General features: G+C 35.8%; 1 pseudogene across 1 annotated transcript in view; it reads left to right on the top strand.

The window, feature by feature from the left end:
• Window positions 1–27,783, top strand: part of LOC308498570 (developmental pluripotency-associated protein 2-like) — a 133,202-nt pseudogene that overhangs the window by 94,785 nt on the left and 10,634 nt on the right. Inside the window, exon 4 of the transcript XR_013995430.1 lies at window positions 23,493–23,651. The product of XR_013995430.1 is annotated as a developmental pluripotency-associated protein 2-like (transcript). The remainder of the gene's footprint in view (window positions 1–23,492; window positions 23,652–27,783) is intronic.

Raw genomic sequence — 27,783 nt, forward strand, 5'->3', positions numbered from 1 at the left:
CAGCTTCAGTTTGTGCCGTCTCTTTCCTTCCTTATATTGGTACTTAAGAATCTGAAAAGGCCATTGACATCAGCTATAACATCGTAATTGTAAATTAATTGCAGCAGATGGAATATGCTGGCTACCAACTGCTGGTGTAGCAGCACCAAATACTCAATTACCCTTTGAGAGATCACTAACTGGTCTCTTTGCTCAAATTTGCTCATTTATTGTTAAAGATATTTCCTAATAATAAAAAGAATCAGGGCATGGAATGGCAAGCAGATGTAGAAAGTTGAAATATTGTAATTTTCAGAGAACATGTTGTGTTTGTGGCTTGTGTGTGTACTATACCTACAACTATCTTCCACACACAAATATATTTTTGCCAGGGAGACAACTTTCATTATCCGAAACGGGACTGGTAAGACCATTCTGTTATTGGGCTTTCTTTTTGTAACTTATGAGCATGTAATACTACTTCCCATCTGTATCTGAAAAATTAGTAAATACTTTTGCTCCTATTGACTCAGTTCAGTGAAGTTTTTTTTGAGACCATGAAAAGCACTATTAATTTCTCCATGTTTAAGAGTGAATTTTTATAATCAGAAGATTGTGTTCTTGTTGAGGAGCTTCTGAAATCTTAAAAATTGGAGAGGATAACTTGGTAAAAATAAAACTGGAGGAAGAAAAAGGAATTCATAGTTGAATCATAATGCCATCTTTTTGATGATTTGTGAGTTAATTTATTACACATAGCAGACAACAACAAACCTTCCGCGGAAAACAACAATAAAATGTTCTCAAATATTTCTTGAGTTCTACTGACTTGTTCGGAGTTAGACTGCTTTAACCATGAACTTTTTGGACCGTATTCAATGTCATGGTCTTGCGAGTCTCAGCAGTGTTTACTCAAGTGTTTGCAGTCAGCTGGAGGCTGTGCTCTGTCCTGGGCTTGGCTGGGCAGTGTGGCTGGACAGTTCTGCCTCAGGATTTTCTTACCCTCCTTCTAAAATAAGCAAGGCATCCTGAGGTATACCTTTCTCTTGGCAACAATAAGCATCAGAGCTAGCCAGCCCAAAGACACAAGCACTTTTTAAAACTGCTGGTGTCACCTCTGCTAACATCATATTGGCCGAAGCAAGTCACACCCCTAAACTCATAAGCAGGAAATTAACCTGGGATGATACCACAACATTACAATGAAAGAACCAACAGGGATATTGTGAGCAGTTTTAATTGGGGCCATTAACTCAGCCAAACACTGAAAGGTTAGAACAATGTAAACCAAGGATGTTTTTTTGCAAGGGTGGTGGGGAGTAAAAGGGGGAATGAGGGTATCCTATAAACTTCATCAGAATTGCATCTCGTCTATAACATCACACAAAATACCTTTACTTAGTGCTGTGAAGCTATACCAAGGAGTGATTGCATGCTTCTAGTTTCACCATTCTCTTGTTGATTGATCTTGGTAAATCAGTTAATTTCTTTAAGCCTCAGCTTCTCATAAAATGGACGTGATTATGATATCTGCCTCACAGAGCTGTTGTAACAAAATTTTGTATGTGAAAGCATTTTGTGCAATGTAAGGAAGGCTACAGGTATTCTGGTTAATTACCATCAGTCTGGCAAACTTCACATCCCCTTTGCAAATTCAATAGTTTAATACATAAAAGTTGGTGATAAATGGGTGAAAAATGTAAAGAAAAACATATTCATTCCATCCTTCATGACATAGATAAAAAAACAACAAAAAGCAGTGTTCACAAATGGAAAAATTTCTGAGTCCTACATAATTTTCGATTTAAAAAAAATTACATTATAGTGTCTTATCAACTCTTAATAGATCCTCCATGAATTATCTAAATTATCTAGAACTCATAAATCCACTCTATGAGTTCTAAACAAACTTCTGATTACATTCCCATCCTGTAATTTTCTACTTGTTCTTGATTTTCTAGCTGTTGAGTCACAGTGCAGTGAGAAAAAGTGAAGGTATTACAATTTCTTGAAATGTTTTAAACTTCTTAATTATATTTGTTTTTTAAAACATTTATTGTGTAGCAAAATGCTTTTTATATGGATGTGGTTTTATATCCTATTTGTTTTTTATCATTTAGAATAATTTGAAGGCAGGCTTCATATCTCTTTAAATAGTATTTAATGTGTATTTTGTATTTAATATGTATTGAATAATGAGACTGAAATAAGTGTTGCTTGTACTATATTTTAATACTCTATTGTTTAAATATTAATATAATGACTTATCTATGTAAATATGTATTTTTATATATGTTTGCATGTTTGAATATATTAAAGTATTATAAAGTACTGATATTGTTTAGATTATGCAACAAGAAAATATTTCCTTTATAATAATGAAATTTTTAGAAGTCACTAGTGTAAAAGCATGTTGAGCTTACAACCATAAACTAAAATAGAAAAAAAAAAAACTGCTAGGACAAAACATGTGATTGTTTCTTCTTGGTTGTGTTCCACATCCTATTAAAAGAAAATTCTCCACTGTCTTTTAATTTTGGCAAGTCAGACAAACAAAATACAGAAGGAAAGCTATTTAACTCCTTGCACATTTGAGTGAGGAGAAATTGAACATCGCAGTCAATTGGTTATTGACTTGGTTTAATATGTCCCTATAATAAACTGATAAAATATTTCAATTACTTTATTTCAAAACCTCTTTAAAATTTTTTCATTAGGTTGAAGTGAATGAAAAATGTGGTTTAAAATGAAATTGTAAAAAGGAAAAAGTTTTCAGTATGTGTGCACACATGCGTATGTTTGTATGCACTGTGGAGTAAAATGGCTTATAATAATCTATGCTTAATGTCTCTTTTAAAATTTATTTCAGTAAAACATCAAGTTAAATTATGTTCAAGAATATTTTAGAGTTATGTTAGTGTTTAATTTTACTTCTCATTTGAAATGTTAACATGTAAGTGTAGCAACCTACAAATAGATTTGATTTTTTAGAAACCACAGTTTTAGGAGAGAAAGTAATTATTATTGTCACAAATAATCATTTAAACTTTTGATCAGTTAGTGAAGGACATTCTATATGTTTATGTGTTTTCTGACAATAAAGCAGGTACAATTAAAAATATTGCCATTTGTCTTTTTTAATTGAAATATTTTAATACAAATTGTAATTATAGAATGTAACAAAATATTAAATTAATAAATAACACATTGCATACACAAACTAATCTGTACACTAAAGCACCAATAATAGAAAAGCAGGTTAAAATGGAATTAATTTTAAAGGGCTCAAAGTCTTTACAGATGTTTGGATATAAAGTGTAACCCAGTAAGTTTTTATAGTATCTCTGCAAAAAGGTAGAAGAGAAAAGAAATAGGTTATTCCACAGCTATAAATCAAGTTATTTTTGAAGATTCTCTTTGGATCAATTTATATTAGGATTCTTGACTGCTCAAATAAGTTAGCCTTGAGTGGCAAGTTTGCCAGACTGTATGAATTCAATTTAAAGATTGTAACTTTTAACTGACTCTACTGTTGATGAAATTAGCTGTAAGGGGTCTGACAATTAAGTTAACAAACTCATCCTAGAAAAAGTGCTACATACCTCATTGCTGAATATCACTACGGTCACCTTTGAAGTACTCCCCTTGGGAAGCTATGCACCAACGCCAGTGCTTAGTCCACCCTTCAAAGTAATTTTGGAACTCTTTTTGGAATGGCCATCAGAGCTGTTGTTATATTACCCTTGATGTTCTGAATGTCATCAAAATGTCTTCCTTTCAATATTTTCTTTATCTTCAGGTAAAGAAAGAAGTCATTGGGGGCCAGATCAGTAGGGAGTAGGGAGGGTGTCCCAATACAGTTATTTGTTTACTGGCTAAAACAGTGCCCTCACACAGACAGTGCCGTGTGAGGTGGTACATTGTCGTGATGCAAGAGCCATGAATTGTTGGCGAAAAGTTCAGGTCATCTAACTTTTCATGCAGCCTTTTCAGCACTTCCAAATAGTACACTTGGTTAACTGTTTTCCCAGTTGGTGCAAATTTATAATGAATAATCTCTTTGATATCAAAAAAGGTTGGCAACATCGTTACAACAAATTCAAGAAATAGATTGTCAGACCGTGTATGCCCAGACCAACTCATGTGACAGACATTATAGTTTCCACTACAGTAAACCCAGTGCCAACAAAATAATTGGAACATAGTAGATAGTCAACAAATACTTGTTTGCTCAATAATCTTTATTGGCTGCAGTCTGCTCTTCTGTGTTTTGCTTGCCTGTTCATATTTAACCCAAATTTCACCTGCATAGAAAATGTTCAGAAGAAGGTATGGAGCACAAGAGAATGACTTTTCCTCTCGGACTCAACATTTCAAACTTGACTGCACATTAGCATCTTCAGAGGAACATATTTAAATTTCCAGTGCACAAGTCCTATACAAAATTAAATCACAACCATTGAGGTTGGAGCTGGGGCATCATATTCTTTGGTTCTCAGTAACAGAACTCCAAAACTGCAACTCATGTTGACTGCAGGCATTATTCTTTTAAGACCATCCCTCACCACATGGGTTTGTTCTGCAGAGAAATTGTAGGCAATGTTCCACACCCACCCACTTGTGAAGAACCACATTACAGAGGCCAATGTTCTCCCAGAAAGTCAGCATATGATCTAAATTTCCTCCTTCATCGCTAAAGAATTTGCAATTGGGTCAAGTATTGTGGGCTATGATAAACTTTTGCTGTGGGGTATTTCTTTGGTGAAACCCAAATATTGAAAAGTTGAGTTTATTTTTCTGAAATCTTTACCCTTTATTGATTAAAGTAGCACCTCTACCATTCAGAACGTTTCTGTGAGAAATAGTCATTTATTAGAAAGTGAAAGATCGGGTAATGATTCCATTGGGGAAGTGGCATTGCAATTTTGACATTTTATAACATAATCACTATTGAAAATAGCTGTCAAACTGAAAGTTTAACCAACGGCAAACCTAACAACTTCTCAGAAATCATGGTAAGAAGAAGCAGTTTTTGGAATTCAGTTGTGTCAGGCCTATACGGAAATTTCACTTCAATGTCCTGTTAATATTCAACAGACAATTCTTAAAATCATAGCATCTTTTTATTAAAATTCAGCTTGAAGGGAAAATTATAGGGGAAGAAGTGGTTCAGAGCTATAAATAAGTAAACAAAAACATGGGTAGAGAGAAAGGATGGTGCTGACATCATGCAAATATCTGTAAGTGTTGGGTATTCATTATAATTTTTTTTTCATTATAATTTTAAGCTCTCATTGTTTCACTTGATTTTCACAGAGCTCCCAATGGTGAAAAATGTCCACATGTAAATGTTACAGGCACAGTAGGCATCTTGGGAGGCCTCTGTTCCCAAAACATCTGGCAGGTTTTCTTTACTGACTTATTTGGAGAACTGCTTAAGTCTTTTATATGCCAGCTAGCTGAAACTGAAAATATTTGTAACCATGAATGAGGAACACAGAAATGATCACAGAGGCTGGGAAGAACAGCCATACTGAAAATATAGTGTTATGGCTCCAAGAGAAATTTGGGAAAAATAAATAGTTTGTTATGGGTTGAATTCAGAAAAGATATCTTGAAGTACTAACCACCAGTACCTCAGAATATGACCTTATTTGGAAATAGGGTCTTTATGGAGGTAATTAAGTTAATATGAGGTCATTAGGCTGGACCTTAATCCAGTATGAGGGTGTCCCTTATAGAAAGAGGAGTTTTGGCCGCAGACATGGCCAGAGGGAAGACAATGTGAAAAGACACAGGTATAGGGAGAATGCTACGTACACATCCAGGCAGAGACAGGTGGATGCATTTATAAGCCATGGAATGTCAAAGATTGCTGGCAAACCACCATCAGCTAGAAGGAGGCATGAAACATATTGTACCTCACAGTCCTCAGAAGGACCCAACTCTTTTGCATCTTGATCTTGGACTCCTAGCTTCGAGGACTGTGAGAGGATAAATTTCTGTTGTCTAAGCCACTCAAGTTTGTGGCCCTATGTTAGAGCAGCCTTAGAAAACTAATACACTCTTTAAAATTAATTTTATGCAAAGTCTTGCCATTTCATGTAGTCTCATTTCTCCATATTCTCATAAAGCTACACATTATTTGTATAAGCATTGTTATGTTTGATCTGTATTTGGGAAAGGTGGGGAAGAACCAAATGTAGCATAGATATTGGCCAAAAAAAAGAGAGACCCAGGCGGCCAATGGATGTCTGCACTCCTGACTAATTAAATCAGAATCTCTGGATATGGAACCCCAGCATCAGTGCCATTTAAAGCTGATATCAAGAACTACTGATTATTAGCTAGTAAGTGTCTCTTGTATCTTACCCTAGGAGAAAACTCTGTGGGAAGCATTATCCTACATGTGTGGGCCCCCTTAATGTCTAGGGCTTGCCATGCAAACATGAGAGAAATGTGTAAAGAAGCTTACAGTCTCTGGAGCTCTCCCAGCAACCTTTGCATGGGTGACTCCTCTTTCTGGTCCTCCCACTTAGCTCTTTTAGGTCTCCTACATCCCTTGTAATTGCTCTATAACTTAAATCTTTTATTTATATTTTTGGAGGATGGGCTGACTCTGACTTTGGTACCTTCCTTATAGAAAGAATTCTAAGATCCATCCTCTAGTATAAATACTGGGACTGGTCATAGGTAAAGTGCCATCAGGACTGTCATAACAAATTGTTAGTACCAGGACAAAATGATCAGACCCACTGTTCAGCCCAGTTCTTCAGTAGACAGAGGCAAGTGATCCAATATATATTTACTATCTGTAATTCCTTATTGCCAATTTGTTCTTTGTTTTTCTTTATGACAACTACCTTGCATTAGATTAAGAAGTATTATTTTCCCTGAATATACTTTTTTAATAAATGAAAAAAAGGGTTTAATTAGGTTTATATGAAGATTTACTGTAAGAAAATGTTTTAGGACAGCAAAGCACCTACCACTCAGTAAAGAACATAACATAGAGAGAGAAAAAATGCATTTATAATTTATTTCCTCTTGTTTCCTTTTGATAAATATTTGGTATAACTAGATTATTGATTCAGTTTGAAGCAATCAAGTTTTAAAGGTTTTATGATTCGGTGGACCTGTTAATTTAAAAGTTAGCCTCCAAGAAGCTCAGGGCCAAATCTGCAGTCTTTATTACGTTGTGCATTTGTGTATGTGTGGGGGAAGGTAAAGGTGGACAAGTGGAACTGTTTTCATTGCTGTTTCAAATCTGTGCTTCTCAATCCATTCCCATGCAGACTTCAACATACGTTCTCTTCTTATCTACATTCTGTAGTGTGTTGCCCAATTTGACTATATATGTAGTTTAAATATTATCAGAGGAATTTAATTAAGAAGTATTGAGTATAGGCATTAGAGATAAGGTTTATGATTTACTTTTATATCAATTTTCTCAAAGTTGGCTTTTTTTTTTTTTTTTGCATGGTAACTAATAACCTGGAATAAATGGCACCACCGCCTAAATCTTCTCACTTTTAGTCAAGGACCATCCGTTTTTTTTAATGATCTCATTAAGAAGTTCAATTTCTTGGGATTCTATGGCACATTGCAGGTATCTCAAATCATATAATATAAGGTTGTGCTCATGCTAGATGGGATGGATTTTTCCCCCTTTGTTTTAACAACACAAATATATATCGGGGACAGACATAGTTAATTTCCTTCTGTGTTCATTCTTCTTTTTTGGTAATAGAACCTCCCTTTTAGGTTTTAGCTGAATATATGGTTCTCCAGTCAGAAACTAGTATTTCAGCCTCTTTTGAGCTTCAATTAGCCATAGGACTAAGCTCCAGAGTGTGATATATGACGGGAGAAATGGTTGTATCTTTCAGGTCAAATTCCTTAAAAAGAACATTTCCTGCATTCCATTCCTCTCTTCCCTCCCTTTTATTGGGTTAGAATGTAAATATCATAAATCGTCTCTGATCAGACAGGCAAGGGCATCACCACAGAATACTAAAGAGTCATAAAACAGGATGAACCTGGGTTCTTGGAGCACAATCCCCTGGGATTACAATTCGTGACTGTTATGTGTGAGAAAAATACACTTCCATCTTGTTTGAGCCACTATGTTTTGGGGACTCTGTTACAACTTAGTATATACTATAATGCAGCACTTAAATCTTTTCATTCACTTTTACATGGGTTATAGCATATAGAGAGCAGATATGATTTTATTGCTGTACAAAGCCAGCATGCCAGGTGAGGGGACCATACTGCATATTTGACCATGACTGAATATATCTTTCTAATTTGGGTGCGTGGAGCCTCAGGCTTTTCTGGAGCTAGAACTAGTCAATGACTCAGTGGTCAGAATCAGAGACATTGACCCGATTTCTTGGAAGTCTCTGTAGGGACATTTTAACAGGAGAAAGAACTCAGTCATGATTGATGAACAGTTACTGGTTTTGCAGTCCAAAAAATACCAAGCCAGTGAGAGACGTGCTACAAACCAGAAGCTTAAGATGCAAAAACATCAGAATATTCTAAAAGGAGACTCACCAGAGAACAAGATCAACATGGCTAGGAGTGGCAGTATGAGATTTCCATAAATTGCAGAGTTGGTTCAGAACAAGTCAAATGAGGTTGTGTTTGGATGTGTAGATTTGAGGTGGCTTAGCTAAGAAGAATGGAGGTGGGCTGCACTGGACATAAGAAACCTTAGGGAAGACGTAGCGATTTAATGTAGTTCAGGCTATATAAGGGGATGGCAAGTGAGGCAAGGCTCACAGTAAGTGAGCTCAGATTGGAGGTGTATATATTTAACTTGATGCTGGAATTTGAAGTTTCATTATCTATTTTGAGTGAAGATTTTCATTGTAGCATCAGCTGTACATATTCAAATCTGTTGTCAGATTCTTTCCCTAGCATCAGATCGGCTAGGAAACCTGTGCGTGGCCTCTGGCAGACAGGAGAGAGTGGCATAAAATGAAAGTGATAGTGAATTGAATGAGTCAGTTACACTTAAAATTCACATCACGGAAAACACATAGAAACTAAGCCCCACAGCCAACTCAGAAGTATAATGCAATGAGTTTAATAAAGATGGTGGGGCAAGGGTACTTCTCATCCACTCTTTTGCAGTTATTGGTGGAGAAGAGCAGAAAAGCATTAGCAATAGCAATGAGAGGAAGGTTTCTGAGGTAATTCCAGTAATGTGTGCAGCCAACAACAGGAAGAATAATGGAGACTCCTGCAATCATTCAGTGATCACTGGGAGTGGTAAAAAAGAGACAATTCAGCAGCCCAAAGGGCTACTTCCAGAGATTTTGAATGACCAAAGAGAAGAGGATCAGGTGTGTGGGGTTCTGATGATGCTGTCAGTAGGTCTGAGGGAAAGACTGCTTTGGTTACCAATATTGTTGCCCACAGTCCTCATTCGGACTCCCTCCTTGAAGTGGGAAAACTCAGAGCTACTTTGAATACTCTGAATAGATTTTCCTTTAATGCTTAAGCACATAATGTAGAGAACTTTCCACAGACTTGGGATTTGAGACTGATTTTTCACAGATAACTAATGCATCTCCCTTCAGAGGCTCAGAAACACAGCACACAACAAAAGAGCAATACTCCATTTTAAAAAGCCCTGAGTTTTAGAATTTGTAGAAGATTTTTTACATGAGATTATGCAATAATGATCAGTGAGAATGCCTTTACCTTTCTTCTGAAGAAGAAGGAGAGAAAATATCATAATGCGACTTACATTACCATTTGTGAAGATAAATTATTACAGTACAGGGAAAATCCAGATACTAGTTTCAACGTCTTTCCATGGAAAGTAGAAATAGACTTAAAGAGAAGAGCTCCTTTATACTTGTACACAGATGTCCCCTCTAACTTTTTGCCTTTGCTACACTGTCATAACATTGGGTGTAGAATGGCATAAAGATCAAATAAACAATAGTATCATTCCACTGTGATTTATGTAATGCAAAACTAAAGCTAAAATCAAGTTTCACATATGTTTATCAATATTAATCTGATATATCAATTAAACTGATATATCAATATTAGTTTTTATAATCATTGATTTGGCTGTTATACTCAATGTCCCTCCCCCACAAAAACATGTTCTCTGAAAAGCCAAGATGTAAACATTCATTTCTGAGTTTCATGCAATCCTCTGTCCCCTGACATCAGAATCATAAAAATCATTTTACTAATTGAAATAAATACATTTCTTTTCCTATGTCAGACAAAGGAAAGATGTGTTTATCACCAATAGTCATGCCTTTTTGCTGATGAGGAATTAGTCATGCATCGCAAGATTTTTTTCAACAAAAGCACCAGCTGCTCTCACAGAAGCTTTATTTTTTTCTTTTGTTTTGGTGTCTTTCCAGGGTTCATGCCATCTCTCCATACTGCCCTTCAGTGGAGCACTTATATTTTAACTCAAGCCTTTAGTGTTTTATCCCCAGGAAGGAAGTTGTGGGGAAAGAGTCTCTGGGTATGAACACCTTCCACATTATATAAGGAAGGCAACCATTAAATTTTTCCATGTCTATATTTAATTTTGCCTTCACTTATTGTTTTTCCCTTTTTTACTTGGGTTAGGGAATTAGAAATCAATCAAGTGAATGACTATACAACAGCATTTTTATTTTCCACTAAATGCAATAATCTGTAGCCCACCTTTCCAAATATCCAAAGAAAAAAATAAATCAAATTTATTATCATGTTGTACAATAACCATTTTAAATCACATTTTCTTCAGCAAAACTTTACCAACTGCTACAAGTTCAACACATCTTTCCATTAGATTTTTTGTTGTTACTTTTTTTCAAAGTGTGAGACATTGGACCATTTATATTAAAATCACCTGGGTTACTGTTTAAAATGTACATTCTTAGATTTTACCACAGACTTACTGAATTAAAATATCTGGTGTTGGGGTCTGAGAAGCCCAGATTATTCATAAACACCCTAAAGTTTGAAAACCATCACACACTTGATTATACTTATAGTTATTATTTTATAATTATTTCAAATATGTCAGTTTTTATTCTTCAAGGTGTATTGCCAGCTCTTTGAATCATATTCACACCCTTCTATACATGTCTCCTGCAGGTGCCATATGAACACTTGATGTTTGCTTGTTGAATAAATATTGAAACTCGTACAGCTGTCATTTTAGTTTTTGACCAAAAGTTATCTGATGGAAGAAAATCACTTAAGACTTATCTACTCTAGCAACATGAAGCTCCTTTCAGCATGATGCTGTCAAATTTTGCATATGCCCTTCAGGGTTTTTCAATATTATCTCTTTGGTCTACTTTGGGCCAAATACCAGTTGGGACAGTTCTGTTGGTTCCTGCGTCTAAGCACGTGGTCCTGCTTTTCACTTGTAGAAAATATAGTTTCTATTCTTCCCCAAAGCTTAGGTAAGGACTAGACCCTGATTGGCAGAGGTGGTGAATCACAATCTGCATTAAGGAGAACTGAACTTCTGTTTCAAAACTTGATAACAACAGTTTCTTCACCTTTGCTGAGATACAAGAACACTATAATTGAAGCAGTAATAATAATAAAATAATAGCTTGGAATTAAAAACCCTCTATGTTAAGGGTCCCAAACTCCCAACAGCCATGATAATAACCTGTACTTTCTTGGGTTATCCCGTACCATACTAAAATAAATACTGATATAATCTGCTTTTGCTATTAACTTTTACAAAGATGCCCAGAAAAAGCCCATTTTTCCTAATTGTCTCTGTATATTTGCCCAACCCAAAAAAGAGGTATGTCTTTATATGGATTCTTTAAATTTGGGTACATATTACTGGAACACGTTTCTGGGTGTAAAGACTTTCTTATGCAGAACACATAAGGTAATTTCCCCCTTTATATACATCTATTTATTATTATTTTTTTTTAAGAAACAGCAAATTACCACCACCAATAAAACCTTCAGAAGTCAGGAGGAGCCAGAGGTCGCTTGCATGTGGCAGACCTGAGATTTCTTTGGTTTCCAACTTGTCTTTACATAGTCTCTTTGTCACAGTGCTAGGTCAGGTGGTTTGGAAGGCATTTCCTACTTGGAAACTCCCTAACCCTGTCTTTCTACCACATAGAAACCTCAAGAAAATGGAGTGGTTGAGCTCCCAACAGAACTCTTTCTCTTTTTTTTCTTACTGGCTAGAATGTTCTGTTATGGCCATTCTTTGCTTCTCCAGACTAGTTTTGAATAAAGAGGGGCCATAGAAAGAATGACCACTTTAGTTTTTCAGTTCTAGGCTCCAGACTGGCTCTCATATAAATAACAGGCATTTCCCATGTGTTCAAGACCAGCCTATTGGGGATCTAGATTGAAGTAATAAAATGGTTAATTTGCTCATCATTGTCTTCTGGTGCCGATATTTTTCTCTAGGACTTTGAGGAATTAGCTAATCAAATATGGAATTTTTAAGCTAGACACCACCTTAATACATAAAAGAATAACTAAGGCAAGCAGAAAGAACATAATTTTAAAAGAATTATAAAAAGCAGCTTTACTGAGGTATAATTTCCATACACTATAGTACCAAATTTAAATTATACATTGTAATAAGTTTGGGCATATGTACACATCATCAAAATAATCACCATAAGCAAAACAGTAAAAACCCACCAACCACAGTGTCCTCAACCTCTCTTATAATTCATTATTTTCCCCTCTCCTTGCCCCACGCCCATGCCCAGGCTCACACTGACTTGTTTTCTATCACTATAGCTTAGCTTGCATGGTCTAAAATTTTATGTAAATGGAATCACAGAGTATATATCTTTTTGGATCTGGCTGGCTCTGTTCATTCAGCATAATTGTTTGCAACTCATTTGTATTTGTGTTTGTACCAATAGTTTCTTTCTTTTTGTTTCTTTCTTTTAAGCAGCATTTCCTTATATGCATCTATCACAATTTGTTTATTCATTCACATATTAATGAACATCTGGATTGTTTCCAGTTTTTATGCTCTTGCTAATAAAGCTATGATGGATGTTCTTGCACAAGCTGGGTATGAACTTATGCTCTATTTTTCTTGCATTAAGTAATTAGAAATGGAAGGGCTGGTCATAGTCGGTGCATGTTGAACTTTTTAAGTAACTTGTTTTCCAAAGTGGTTGCACCATTTTACATTCTTATAAGCAGTGCATGAGAGTTCCACATCCAATGCAGGATTGAGGAGAAGGAAACATAAGTGCAAATGGAGGAGGAGGAAGAGGTGGAATAGGAAAATGAAGGAGGAAGAGAAGAAGAAGAAATAAAAAGTTCTTTATATCTGAAGGCTAAAGATTACAGAAAAGTACAAATGTTGCCAAATAAGCTTTCACTTGCATTTAAGGAAGAGTTTGACATGTTTTGAATGCAAATGAAAAGAGCACCAGATTGAAAATCAAAAGAAATTTTATTGTCTCTGTTTTTTTCACACTATCTGGATGAACTGCATATGTGTGGGCTTCAGTTTCCCTACCTACACAATGAACAGGCTGGGAGAAACAGAATCAAAAGTTCTGTGTCAGAATAAATTCAGAAATAATTGTACTTGATTAGGCTTTTGTTTCATCTCTTCTTTGTTCCAGTATGTATTTATGTTGATGAGTAAAAGGGAGAGTACCTCAGCCATGCAGGGGGAGGAAGTAGTAAGTAGAATGGCTCTGAGCCATTTAGCCAACCTATAGCAATAAAAAAGGCATCTTGGTGGTGGTGATGATGGAGGGTGAGTGATATGAGTGGATGGGAATACTGAGGGTTATCAACAATTTGGGGTTCTATTGTAAATGCTATAGAACATGAACTCTAGAGACGAATTGCTTGCTTTGGAAATCCCTGCACCACCATTTCCTAGCTGTAGGGTCTTGGGCAAAGTATTTAACCTCTCTTTCCCTCAGTTTTACAACAAAGGTATAATAGTATTAACCTCATAGAGTTATTGTAAGAATTAAATGAATTAAGGGCTTAGAACTATGCCCAATAGATGGCAAGCAGGGTTTAAGTGTTTTTTTACATCAACATCATCACTGTTTCTTGGCTTCATTGTGCTAATTCAGGGGAAGGAGCATGAAGCTTGGAGTGTGGAGATGGGGTTCAGAGTTCACTTCTGGCCAGTCACAGCCTCTCCAGTTCTACAGTAAACTGAGCTTTTGGCATGGATGATCCTAAAGCCCTTTATAGCTTCGAATTTTCAAAAGAAAAAACAACAAAAAAAACCAAGTGATTTTTCCTGGAAATCACTGCATGATAGTTTCATATTAAATCAGATGTAAGTTTAGTAGTCTGAGTGAAAAATAAAAGAAAAATATGAACTATGATACTGTACTTTAGGGTTCTGATTATTTATTAGAAAGAAAAGGTAAAAAGAAGAATTGTCTCATCTCTAAAAATGTAAGAGTGGCTCTGTCCAGCCACTCTTACAGATACATGGGAATGTCAAATTATTTTTTGCCCAACATTTTTATATCTGCTTTTTAAAAACTCTACAACTTACCCATTATTGCTTTTCTTATTTTATAAACATTTTAAGAATTTACCCATTCATTGAACAAATTCAATGTTTACTATTCTTTCCTCCATCTCAGATCTTCCTTGCATGGTCATTCTCCTTCATCCTGAAATATATGATAGCCTATTTAAAGCAAATGCTTAAGTCTGTTGCAGGTAATTTTCCTCCTATTAATTTATCTCAAATATAATAAAGAATTTAATTCCAGTTTTTTAAAGATACTTTTTCTGAGTATCAATTCAAGGTTTACAGTTATTTTCTCTCTTAACTCAGAGAATACCCTTCCATTGTCTCCTGTAAGCCATTGTTGATATTGGGAAGTTTGCTTTAAGTCTGTCATTTCTTTCTATTGTTTTCCTCTGCAGCTGGTGTTTAGTAGTTCCATTTTGTCTTCAGTGTTCTGAAGTTGTACTCTCATGTGTTTATGCAAGAATTTATTTATTCTTCATTCTATAAGGGGGGTGGGGGGAGGGAGATGAGGGTAAGGGGGATCAAATATATGGTGATGGAAGGAGAACTGACTCTGGGTGGTGAACACACAATGGGATTTATAGATGATGTCATACAGAATTGTATACCTGAAATTATGTAATTTCATTAACAATTGTCACCCCAATAAATAAGTTAAAAAAAAAAGAAATAAACCAGACCCAAAAGAAAAAAAGAAAAAAAAGAAAATTGGGGTCTTCCATTAGGTCTAAAAAACTCTTAGGCATTATCTCTGAAAATATTGTCTCCCTTTTATTTTCTTCCTGAAACTCATAGAAGTTATGCATGAATTATTTGCATTCCATTCTCCCATATCTCTTAATGCCATTTTCATATTTTCCATTTTCTGACTCTCTGGAAAACTAGAACATTGTGAAATCAATCTTCTAGGTTATTAATTCTATTCTTAACTACATTTTGTTTGCTCTTTAATAATGTAGTATGTTTCTGACATCAACAATTATATATGTATATATTCATTTATAAAAATTCTATTTGTTCTTTTTTAAAATCTCTAGTCATTTTTAAATAGGATGGCATTACTGGTCATCTTTTATTATTTTAAAATTTTCATATTTTCTTATTTTATATTATGTTTCTGATTATTTAATATCTAAAGTCCTTACAGGTCTAATCTTTTAAAAAATTTTCATTGTTGTTTATTTGTGCTAACTCTCATTTATGGTGTCTTATTTGCTTGTGGATTTAGTGATCTGTAAATGTAATGATCTGCACCAGAATGGAAGCACCATAGCAACAGAATGGAAGTCTCTTCCAGAAATTTCTATTTATATACACACATATATTTCATACAATAAAAAGAGAAAAAAAAGATGTTTTGAATTTCCTTTAATAATTTGTTATATAAGGAGTATATGGTAACTTAAGTTATCCAACCCTTGATTTCATATAAACCCTTTCTTCTTTGCTGGTATTTTTTGGCTTTACTTTGGCTGGTATTGTAATAATGTTGGAGGATAGTAGGACTAAGGTTATATTCTTTGCTTTTCAGGGTCTTGTTTACAAGACAGTGATAAATAACCAGACAATTTCTAGGTTGAGCAGTAAATTCCTTGGTACAAGTGCTATGAGATGCTGGGTGATATAGGACCACATGAGAGATGCCACTAATCCAAATTAATATGGGCAGTGAAGTTTCCTAAGCTTCATGCTGAAGAAGAGTCAGCCAAGTGGTAATGTAGAGAAGAAGATATCTCATAGTTGCCCACAGATTAGAATTTCATAAACACTGCGCTAGTAAATTGTTAAGAGATTCACTGAAAAAAGTTATTTTCTGGAATTGTCTGTTTCTCCTCCATCCACACCATTGCAATATTTCTTTCTCTATAAGTATTCATCTTCAGAAATACTTTAAAATATTTTAGTTTATCTTACATTTGTGAGAAGCAATGCAATACATTTCAATACACTGAAATCTCCACGTGTCCCTAGCTATTCCATAAAGCTACCATAAAGTAAAGATACTAAAAGGACTTTAATAACTCAATATCTGTAAATGGAATTGACAGTCAAAATTCAGTTACAAAAACTTTTTTTAAGCTACACAAAGCACTCACATATGTAGATTTTGTTGAGTGCTCTGAATAAAATAAACAGTGGGCCGACCTATCATTGTATTCTTTTGATAGGATGGTCATGGAAAATGATTTTAGGAAATTTTAGGAAATAAAACAATTATTTCTCTAAGTTTTAGTACTTACTGGAAACTGAGAGTAGTGCGAGTTGTCTTATTTCCAGCATCTATGACATGATTAAAGGGATTTTGTGAGTAATTGAAAATAAGCAGTAAATATTAAATAGCATTTTAAGACTTCCTAAAATACTCTATGTAATTGTTCCCTGACTGCTGATTAAGGAACAAATAGGAAAAAAGTCTGGCTTAAAACATTCTAGCTAATAAAAAATTGGAGTAGGGCCTGGTTTTCATTTTTTTAGCTAGCTCATGGGAACAAGTGTATTGTTTCAATTATTGATGAAATGATCTCTACATCGACAAGAGTTAAAACAAAGTTTTCAAAGCCACAGGGGAAATTACAGTCTTCTAAACCCAATGCAGTTATAAAGCTATTTATTATCGCTGGAATGAACAATAATATAAACATTTTTGATAAGCAAAAGTCCTCCCACACTCAAGAAGGTTAATTTTTTCAGCAGTTTACATGAAATGTCATAGACTCAGTCATGAATAAAATTAAAGTTGTACTGTCAGACTGGAACTATTTCAATATCTCTTGTTAAAGACATTTATGAAAATGCTCTGTGTTTTGCATAAAAAATATTTGACTTAACCCACACATGGACACACATGGGAAGTTTATGTGAAGCAACAAGCAGAGTTGTCTGGATGCGACTCTGGGAGCTTCCAGTGGGTTGTCTGAACAATAAACCAGGAGGGACTGGAACCATATCAGAGAACAGGGGCTTTGGTAGGGTGATGTCAATGTCGCTAGGAACTGGGCATCTAGATTGCAAGGCAGCTCCTGTTAAAAGTTACCATTCTAAATCTAGACTCTCTGGCACTAAGCAGCTTGTATATTCCCTCACTGACAAAGCTCATGGATGCCCTTTATAAATGTAACCTTTATAAATGGAGACCTGAAGGATGAAGCGGGTTCCTCCAACTGAAATGTGGGCAGCAGCAGCAGCAGTGCCCTGTCTCTGACCTGCTTTCCTTGGAATGACTGTAGAAGAGAGAAAGCTGTGCCTTCACTCTTCTTTTGGCTGACTTGGTCTTAGTAGTTTTTTTTTTTTTTTTTAAATGAAGCTTATATTTTTACCTATGTTAATGTTGTGCAACTAGTCTTGAACCCTACTACACCACACCACAGGGGACACCTAGATGACACTCACCTAAACATGATAATATATTTTTAAAAAATCAATAATCTGGGCAGACAGGTGGCTCAGTGGATAGAGTGTGATCTCTGGGTAACAGAGTTGCCAATTCGATTCCCACATGGGCTAGCAAGCTGAGATGCCCCCTCTTCCTCAACCCCCCGCACCCCCCACCCCACCCCCGCCGCAACTAGAATGAAGTCAATGAGCTTCTGCTCAGCTCCCCAGTGGCCAGATGGCTCAGTTGGTTGGAGCGTGGGCTCTCAACCACAAGGTTGCCAGTTCAACTCCAGCAAGGGATGGTGGGCTGCAACCCCTGCAACTAACAATGGCAACTTGACCTGGAGCTGGGCTGCTCCCTCCACAACTAAGATTGAAAGGACAACAACTTGACTTGGAAAAGTCCTAGAAGTACACACTGTTCCCCAATAAAGTCCTGTTCCCCTTCCCCAATTAAAAAAAATCTTAAAAAAATCAATAATCTGCCCTCAGTGGATCAAATCTTAAAAGCCTTCTCAATATTGCTTTACTATATTACTACACTTCTATAAAATTGTATCACCATTCTCATATACAGATCACAGATTCACAAACAAGACATACATCTTAGCCAAAACATGAACATTGTAATAAAAAGTCTGTGTCTGGAATTGGGCATTTCCCCCATAATAAGATTATCTTTGCCTCATGTATATGAGTACTTTTGATATTGGAAATATTTCATTGTCAACTTTTACAATTATAGACCCAATGGAAGATTTTAGATCCACTTAGAATTAATTAAACTGAATTAATTCAGTTCTCAATCCTAAACAATATTTAATTCAGTTATATGAAATCAAGTTCCTTAAACATTAATTGTAAAAAATAACCAGGGAAGTAAATCTGCTTCATAAACTTATACATGATACTATAAACTCAATGTAAAAGACATGTAGGCCATTATTGCCTTTTGTTATCATTTTTATTATAGACATTGGAGGGTTAATTAAATTATAAGCTTACATTATAGTCATAAACTTTAGTTCAGAGGAAGTGTTATAGTTCTAACTCTTGGCTGGGACAATGCTGAGCTTAGAACCTCAGTTTCCAAGACAAACAGCAGCAGAAGTCATTGTCTCCCAAGAGATATGGTGAACGGGATAGAAGCAATGAGATTATCACATATCACTGATTGCACTACTGAACCAGATAGCTGGAGAACTACTTTACTCTGGTCTACATCCTACTACTCTTGGAAGTTTTTCCTAGTCTACCTTTGGTGTTTTTGTATTTCCCCTGGTCTTACTGATATGTGCCTGTGACTCTCTCTTGTACCACATTTCCCAGTCTATGTTGAAGGAAATTTTATTCTTTTTGTTGTTGAGGCCAAAGATGTGAAGTCAGGTTTGACATCTTTTTCTTTCATAGCAAATCTGTCAGCAAGTCATAGCAAATCATATTGGCTCTACCTAGATAATACGTCCCATCATTCCACCTACAATTTTGGCCCAAATTGCTACATCCCTTAGCTGGATTATTGCAATAACCTCATACATAAATGTTCTTTATCTTTCTACTTTTGCCTTTATCCTTCTACCAAAGTAACCTTCAGTCAATTTATTGTTTTAAACATAAATCAGATCATATGGTTCCTTTGCTCAGAACTCTACAATGATTTCCAACTACATCCAACTTCATTTTTATTCACTTCAAGAATAAAAACCAAGCCCACATGACATATATGTTCTAGTCCATTTTTTTTTTTAACCTAAGTTCTTCTGTTCTCCGTGTTTGGCAAGGGCCTTCTTGCTGTTCCTTAAGTAGTTTAGGCATGCTTATGCCTTTGGTCCTTTGTTTTAGCTATTCCATCTCCCTAGGAAACTTTTTTGCCCAGATATCTATGAGGCTAATACACATCCTTTTTGTCTTTGTTCAAATGCTACCTTCTTAACTAACTGTTAAGAACTGTTTTATTTAAAATCAATTCCCCAATCTTCTTTCTGGTACTCTGAATCCCTCTTACACGGCTCTACTTTTTCATTTTCTCTTAGGATTTCATAATAATAATGTAAAATTTATTAAATTATTACATTTCTTATTTGTGGTTTCTCTCCCTAACCTTCTCAACAATATAGAATGTTATACATACAAGGACAGGGATATCTGTATTTTATTCACTGACATATAGTAGAGGCTCCAAAAATATGTGTTACATTAAATAGAATTCAAAGTTGAGTCAATCTCAACCCAGGTTGTAAGTGCAAAGGTTGGAACCATAGTAAATAGCATTGAGTTTGTATCTCTATGAAGATATCTAACTCATCTTGAAAAATATATTCTCTTTCTTAAGAGATATGTAAATATTATAGGGAAGGGGCATGAGGACTATTTTTACAGAAGAAGGAACTAGGAGGTTGGATTCCAAGCCTGCTGCCTACGTGCTCCACAACACAGAACTCAGGAAGACGTTAATCAGTCATGCAGAACAAACTATCCAAAGACTAGAGATTCCATTGTGGCCTTACAGGTAGTTAAGCCCACTGCAAATAAAACACAGGTTGTGCTTCACGAGAGTTAAAAATAAACCTGCCTCTGGGTGATGAACACACAATATGACATATAGATAATGTATTACAGAATTGTACACTTGAAACCTATGTAATTTTACTAATCATTGTCATCCCAATAAATTTTTAATTAAAAAAACAAATAAAAAAACCCACAAACCTGCCCCTATTCCTCTTGTATCTTACAGCTGTTAAAGACAAACTTACCATTGTTCTTCTTTCCCCTATGCCAATAAATTTTTCACGGAAACATAAAACACTTAGAAACTCTAGCCTGGGGCATGGAGAGAATCTCTCTTCCACTAGCGGTTATAGATTGGCACTCTGTGGGGTGGTCTTCCTTTTCTCAGTTACTCTCTGCTAAATAAACTAACTTTTACTTTAAACTCCATATGGACTCATGCTTGCATTCTTTCCTGCAGGAAGCCAAGACCCTCCTTTCCTATAATATAATATGCAAAAGGATTTAGTTTCTCTCTATTTAGGCAAATCTGTCGAGTGTTGATACTGGTAAAAGAAGAGCTTATAAGACAAATTTTAGAGAGATAATTAGTGTTATTTTTTAAAAAATTCTTGATAATAGATCAAGAAGGACTTGGCATTAATAATGATAAAAGGGTATAATCTTTTCCTTTGGATGGGTCACAAATTTTTAATAAGTATCTGTGACACTGTGAATAGCAATAAGAAATATGTAATTGGTCTTTGTCTGGTTTTAGGCACAGAGCTCCTAAATCTCTTGGCATTTCCTAAGTGAGGAGACCTATAAATGTGTCTTTTGTTATGTTCATGAGGTTCCTTGTGGACCTCTTTAGATGGAAGCTGGTTCAACCCTGTGATTAGAGGGTTGGAAATTTCAGTCCCATCCTCTGACCTCTGACCTTTGGGGAGAGGGATTGAGTTAAAATCACCATGGCTAATTATTTAATCAATCATGCCTATGTATGAAGCCTCTATAAAAACCCAAAAGATTGGGGATCAGAGAGCTTCTGGGTTGGTGAAGACATGGAGATTTGGGGAGAGTTGTATTCTGGAGAGGGATTGGAAGCTCCAAACTATTTCTCCATATTTTGTCCTATGCGTTTCTTACATCTGACTGTTCCTGAATTATACCCATTTATAATAAACTGGTCATCTAGTAAGTAAAATGTTTCTCTGAGTTCTATGAACTGCTCTAGAAAATTAATCGGATATATAGAGGGGTTGTGGGAACGTCAGAGTGACAGCCAGTGGGTTCTAGAAGCACAAGTAACAACCTGGGTCTGAAGTGGGGGTGAGGGGGTTGTCTTGTAGGACTGAGACCTTAACCTTACTTAACCTGTGGACTCTGTCACTAGGGTAGATAGTGTCAGAATTGAGTTGAATTTTTAGGTTACTCTACTGGTGTCTAAGAATGCTTGGTGGTATGTAGAGAAAAAACCCTATCCCACAGTGGAATTGGGTCCGGAAGACAAAAGAGTATCTAATAACTATTTTATAATATACTTTAATTTTCAAATTGGTAATAATTTTACGTTTTAAAAATCAGAATTATGTACAAAGGCATACTTTGAGAAGTCTCAGTCTCTGTGTTCCTGTCACCTGTATATATTTCACTCTCTATATAAATTTATTTATTAGTTCCTTATACATCCTCTGACCATTATTAAGCAAGTAAAAATACAGATTCCTGATTATCTCTTTCCTACATATACAATGTTTTGCAACTTGCTTTCCTCATTTAACAGTATATTCTGAATATCTGCATGTTAGTACATAAAAAAACCTAGCCGTACAGTATACTATGGAGACTATACCAAAGTTATATTAAACATGCTAAAGTGTAAGTCTTGTCAAGCCAACATAAAATTCACATTTTAAGTAACTGATTTTGACTGTCAAGCCAAAGAACATCAAAGAAAAACATCATGGAAATTGGAAACTTGCTCATTATTGTACATTGCCTAGAGTTATATATAGGTACCTATTTTTACATTATTCAAGACTACAGGTAAGATAAATGACAGTGTTATGACAGCTATGCAGAATATGTATTACGCTTCTTTGGAAAGGCTTTCTCTTTTAAGGAACATGGTTTTTATTGTGTGATTATAAATTGAACATTGATTCACAGCTCTTGGCTTTCATATCTTTACTTCTCAGTTTTTGACATTTTGTAATATCTTAGCTATGTTCTTCTTTAGGGGAAATGATCTATAAATTGCTCTATTGACATTTTGGCATACTGATAGCCCCTTTAAAATTACTGAATTCCATTATACAATTCTAACACTGCAAAATAATTGTTTTTAGAAGAGGGTCAAAGCTAGCAATACCTAAAAACATGTGCAAATGGACTTATTTGGTGTCATATGTCAAAGTTTCAAATTTGTCCTTTGATGGAAGAGAGGCAACTACCATTTTAGACTTTTTAAGAAAACACTGTTGATCTTGGCTTTTCTTTAATTCTTCAAGCTACCTTAGTGAAGTTATTTTGATCAACACTGCATTTAGCAACACAATTCAGAAACTGCCCTCATTCATATTTTCAGAAAAGGCAATCTGACTCCTATAAAAAATACAAATGTGAATGTCAATAATGATTTAGGCCTGGGTGGTGAACATACAGTTCAGTGGTCTCAATAGTAGACAGAGGTTCCCTCTACATGATGGAACAAGGAAGATGCACTCTTTTCACAGTGAGATTGTGGGATTTCTCTGGGGGAGTTCCATCTTGTCTCCTCAATTCAACCACTGATTGAAGTCTGGGGGAGGTGGGGAAGGCATGGTCCTGACATCCACACAGACATGCTCCAGGAATTGTAGAGGTTGCCTGTTTATGATTTGCTTTTAAAGTTGTAGGCCCACCATTCCTGCTGAGTAGTTTAAAATAATAATAACAAAGTGCAAAATGTACAGACCCCCTCACCCCACTCTCTTCATCAGAATCTCCATAATATATCCTGTTTAAAAGAGAGTAAGGGGACAATAATAAGCTCACTTGTGCTTTTGCTTTTGTAACAAGAAAATAAAGAGGAATAAAATTACCCATGTTTGAGGTTTATTTATCTAACCTAAATTCATTTATTTTATCCTATCTTGATCAGATAACATTCTGGAAGAATTTTAGAGATGGAAGCAACTTCATTCATATTTTCAATGGCATTTAAATTATCTTCCCAAATTGGATCTGTTCTACTTTTTTTCTGAAGTGCCAACATGCAGAGAAAAATTTTAATTTTAACTGGAAATTCGGTCAGAAGCAGGTAAGTTTCCAATGTAAGCCATGCATGGTAATATCATTACTTAAAAATGTTAAATGTTAATTTCCTCTCAATTTTTGAAAGGCAAAGCTATAGGTCATATTCTTACATATCCAAAAAAGCTATCAATAGTTTTTAAATTATAGAAGCTTGAATTTTATGAGATACCAAATTAGTAAAATTTGAAAGAGTGCCATATAAACAGTAATATATTTATACTTTGTAAGCAAAATCTAAAAGAAAATAAACCCTGTTCCTTATTATGCCACACACCCCCAATAATATAAGGCACAGTAAGTTTTATTCTGAGTTGGGCAGAAAGAAATTGAACTATTTGGAAAAGTGGCATGATATGATTTATTCAAATATTTTTTCAAAAATTCAACTGCTGCAACAGGGATATTAAACATCTGCTAGAGACTTAACACACAGTGTGCCCAATAGATTATTTATCTCAAAATGAAAAACCAATAAATCAGAATCCCATAAGAGCCCCAAAGCTATTTTCTAATCTTTATTCATCCATGGTTGCCTCCTATTCTAATTATGTGAATAGAAGTATACTAAGAGGGTGAGTGAAGTAATAGATGGCTATTCAAAAAGACAATTTTTATTAAGGTACTCTCTTAATTGTTATAAAATTGCCTGATCAGGGAATTACAGAACAAAAAGAAGATAAATGTCCTGTAAATGAGAAAAGTGTGTAGTCTATTCAAAAGAGAATGAATGGATGTTAAACAGAAGGACACCTAATGTACCTATAAAACAACAAATGAACCTTTGGTAGGCCTCTTCTAAACACCGTATCATATGAAAACACACACTTTCCTCCTGTCACTCTCTAGATTATCAATTAGTGTTCTGGTTTGCTTTTTTCAGTGCACCCTTTTGCTACCAGAAATTAGTTAATTTATTAATTTTCTTTCTACTCACTAAAATAAGTTTTATGGGAATCAGAACATGATCTATTTTGCATAGTTGTATTTTGTATCTAGAACATTTCTCGACATCTAATAAACATTTACAAATGCTTAGTTGATATTTAACTCCTGTAAGGTCCTATCACCAGATGTAATCACCTTGCGGGAGAAGGGCTTCAGCATATGAATTTGAGGGTGATACAATTGAGTCCATAGGAGGCTGTCAGAGGGTCTGCTTTCCATCATCACTTTGGAGCTTGGGCTTCTGTGACGTCTCATCCAGCTCCTACAGTGTCACCTATACTAGCACTCTATTTCAAATGGATAGAAAGAGAAAGCACAAGATTCCACTGCATAGCCAGTGCAGTGATATTAGGCTGGATGCAATTCTTGCCCATAGGACTTGTGCCTGAGCATGAGAATTATACAGCAGAGACCCTAAACATCAGTGGTGTGAGCAGCCAAAGCAGAATGTGAATGAGGAAGGCAACAGGGGATTAAGGAGGTTTACCTTCCTTTCATCCATGTACCATGATGCTATGGAGAATTAGTGTGTGCGAGGGGGTGTTGCTTGTTTGTTTTATTTTTTGTTATTCTGTTTTGTTTTTAGCAATATCTTCTTCTTGTATATTTGCCCTTGGAGTGGTCTTGTTGGAAGTGATAATGCTGTCGTATTGTGTATAATATATTACGCTGGAGGGAAAGGGTTGGATTTCTCCTAAAGGAAGTAATGTGTTGGGAGCAGAAATGCCCATGAGCGTAGGTGTGGTGATCTTCTGTGTTGAGGTTACACACAGATATTAAGCAGCTCTTTCATCAAATTGAGAGGTTAATAGGCAAAGCTAGGTATGGACATCTAGAGTCTCCTCTTGGACGCCATAGGCACCTGGATGTAGAACGGGCTTCTTGGTACTGCTGGGGGAAGCTGGCAGATCAGGCTTTACACTAGGCTTTCGCTGATGTCACCCTGACTGGGCGGGGAACCTCATTACTGCTCCTCATTACTGTCTCTCTGATATTGTGTTGGGTGGTTTTGTTGCCACTGAATGTTGGAGGAAGCCCTGACTCTCCAGTACACTGCCTCTGACACCACCCCAGTGAAGAGGGGGAGTGGTGGAAGTCCACTGATGCCAAGGGAGTGAGGAGGCCTGCTTACCACCTAGTAGGGATGGATGTCCTGGCTTCCACTTGACCTTCTCTGACACCATTTTGACTGGGCACTGAGGCACTTCATCAGTGCCTGGCAAGAATGGAAGACTAGCCTCTCCTCTCAACCTTTTCTGGTCGAAGTGGGAGTGTGGCTGCTGCTTTTTACTTCGTGTTTGGCAAAGCCGAGCAATTATCTAAAAGTTTTCTGTCTTGCTAGAATGACTTTTTCTGTTTTTTACTAGTGAGAACAGGCTTTTATTTTATTTTATTTTTCCTTAGACCATTGGCAATTTCAGGCTGTCAACTTCTCTAATACTTAGACTGGGATACACAAGACAAAAAGAAAGCCCAAGGAACTCATCAGCATGTCATTTCATTCCACAGGCTCTGAGGTCTCTAGGTGGTCTGTCTCCTTGGCGTCACCTTTCAGAGTCTTCTTATGTTTGTTTTATGTATAATATCCAGGGTTTTTAGTTGTACTTAAGAGGAGGAATAGGGAAAAGTATGTCTACTGAGTCATCCCCAAAATTGAGCCCAGAAACTCAATTTTTGTTTCAATCCACTTATATTTTCTTATTTTCACATAATAATGCATTATTCTTCTATGGGAATGAGATGTGCAACTCCCGTAAAACTGTATTGTGAAAGAAGTAAAAGTATTGCCATAAAAGGGCAAAGAACATTTTATAGAATATAAAAAAAAAATGGCTATGAGAGAATGACACATAGTTTTCACCATGACAAGTCGGTTCTTTGAGGCTTATGTGGTTGACGTCTCAGAATGCAATTCTTTTTTTCTTTCTGAAAGTTATCAGGACAAGGTCCAAATATAACTTTTTCGTGTCAGGCTGGCTATATAAAGATTTAAATGTGAAAACTCCAAAACCTCATGTTCTTTTCAATTTTACGTTAATGCAGTAGCAACATACAAGTTCCTTGCCAAGCCTTTTAGCAAACAGATTCCTGCAGATAGAGCCTGACAATGTCAAGGACCCAGGAAATGAGACAATGAACAGCGTCATCAATCATTAAGACGGATTCTGATGCAGTAAATTTTTTCACCAGAAACTCCTTAACATTTATTATGATAAGAACTGCTGTCAGGAAATGAGAATATTTGGGCACTTAGGTTCCCACGGTGGAAAAGATGCAGTAATGAGAGAATGAAGGTGGGTAGAAGGTAAGATGGTGCAATGGTTAGTGTGGTTGCTGGATGGAAATTTCCTTTGCTTGGCAGCTAAATCCTGTCACTGACTCTGAAGTCAGGGGTTTTCCCTAATCACTAAGAGCTTTGATTTCTTTATTTGTAAAATGGGATTATTATTGTACCCACCTCAGAGTGTCTTACGTTATAAATGAAATAATGTATCTAAAGGTTTTAGTCAACTTGACATTACTACCTTTCCTACCAAGGTTGGGGGAAGGGGTTACCACCATTCTTTATGATGGAAATGAACTGTTTTTTAAAATGCATACTGTGATAACCAATATTCTAGGCATGCCAGTTTTACATATATTTTCTTTATTCATTCATCTCTCAGTTAACACTTAGGGTGCTCCAGGTCTTGACTATTGTAAATAAAAGCTGAACTCATAGAAACAGAGAGTAGAATGGTGGTTTCCAGGAGCAGGGGTGGGGGTATGGTAAATGGGAGATGTTGGTCAAAGGGGACAAACTTTCAGTTATAATAAAAACAAGTTCTGGGGATCTAATGTACAGCATGATGATTATATTTTAACAATAGTGTATTGTATACTTGAAAGTTGCTAAGAGAGTAGATCTTAAATTTTCTTCACACACACGTGAGGTGATGGATATGTTAACTACAGGTATTATGTTGTACAGCAATTCTCTAAAACTTACTCATCTTGCATAACTAAAACTTTATACCTACTGAAGCACTTTCCTTCTCCTCTGGCCCCTGACAACCACCATTCTACTCTCTGCTTCTATGAGTTTGACTGTTTCAGGTCCTCGTATAAGTGGAATCAGTATTTGTCTTTCTGCTACCAGCTTATTTCAGTTAGCATACTGTCCTCCAGGTTCATCCATGTTGTCACATATG

Source organism: Rhinolophus hipposideros (genome assembly GCF_964194185.1).
Source record: "Rhinolophus hipposideros genome assembly, chromosome: 6".
In the NCBI taxonomy this organism is placed as follows: domain Eukaryota; kingdom Metazoa; phylum Chordata; class Mammalia; order Chiroptera; family Rhinolophidae; genus Rhinolophus; species Rhinolophus hipposideros.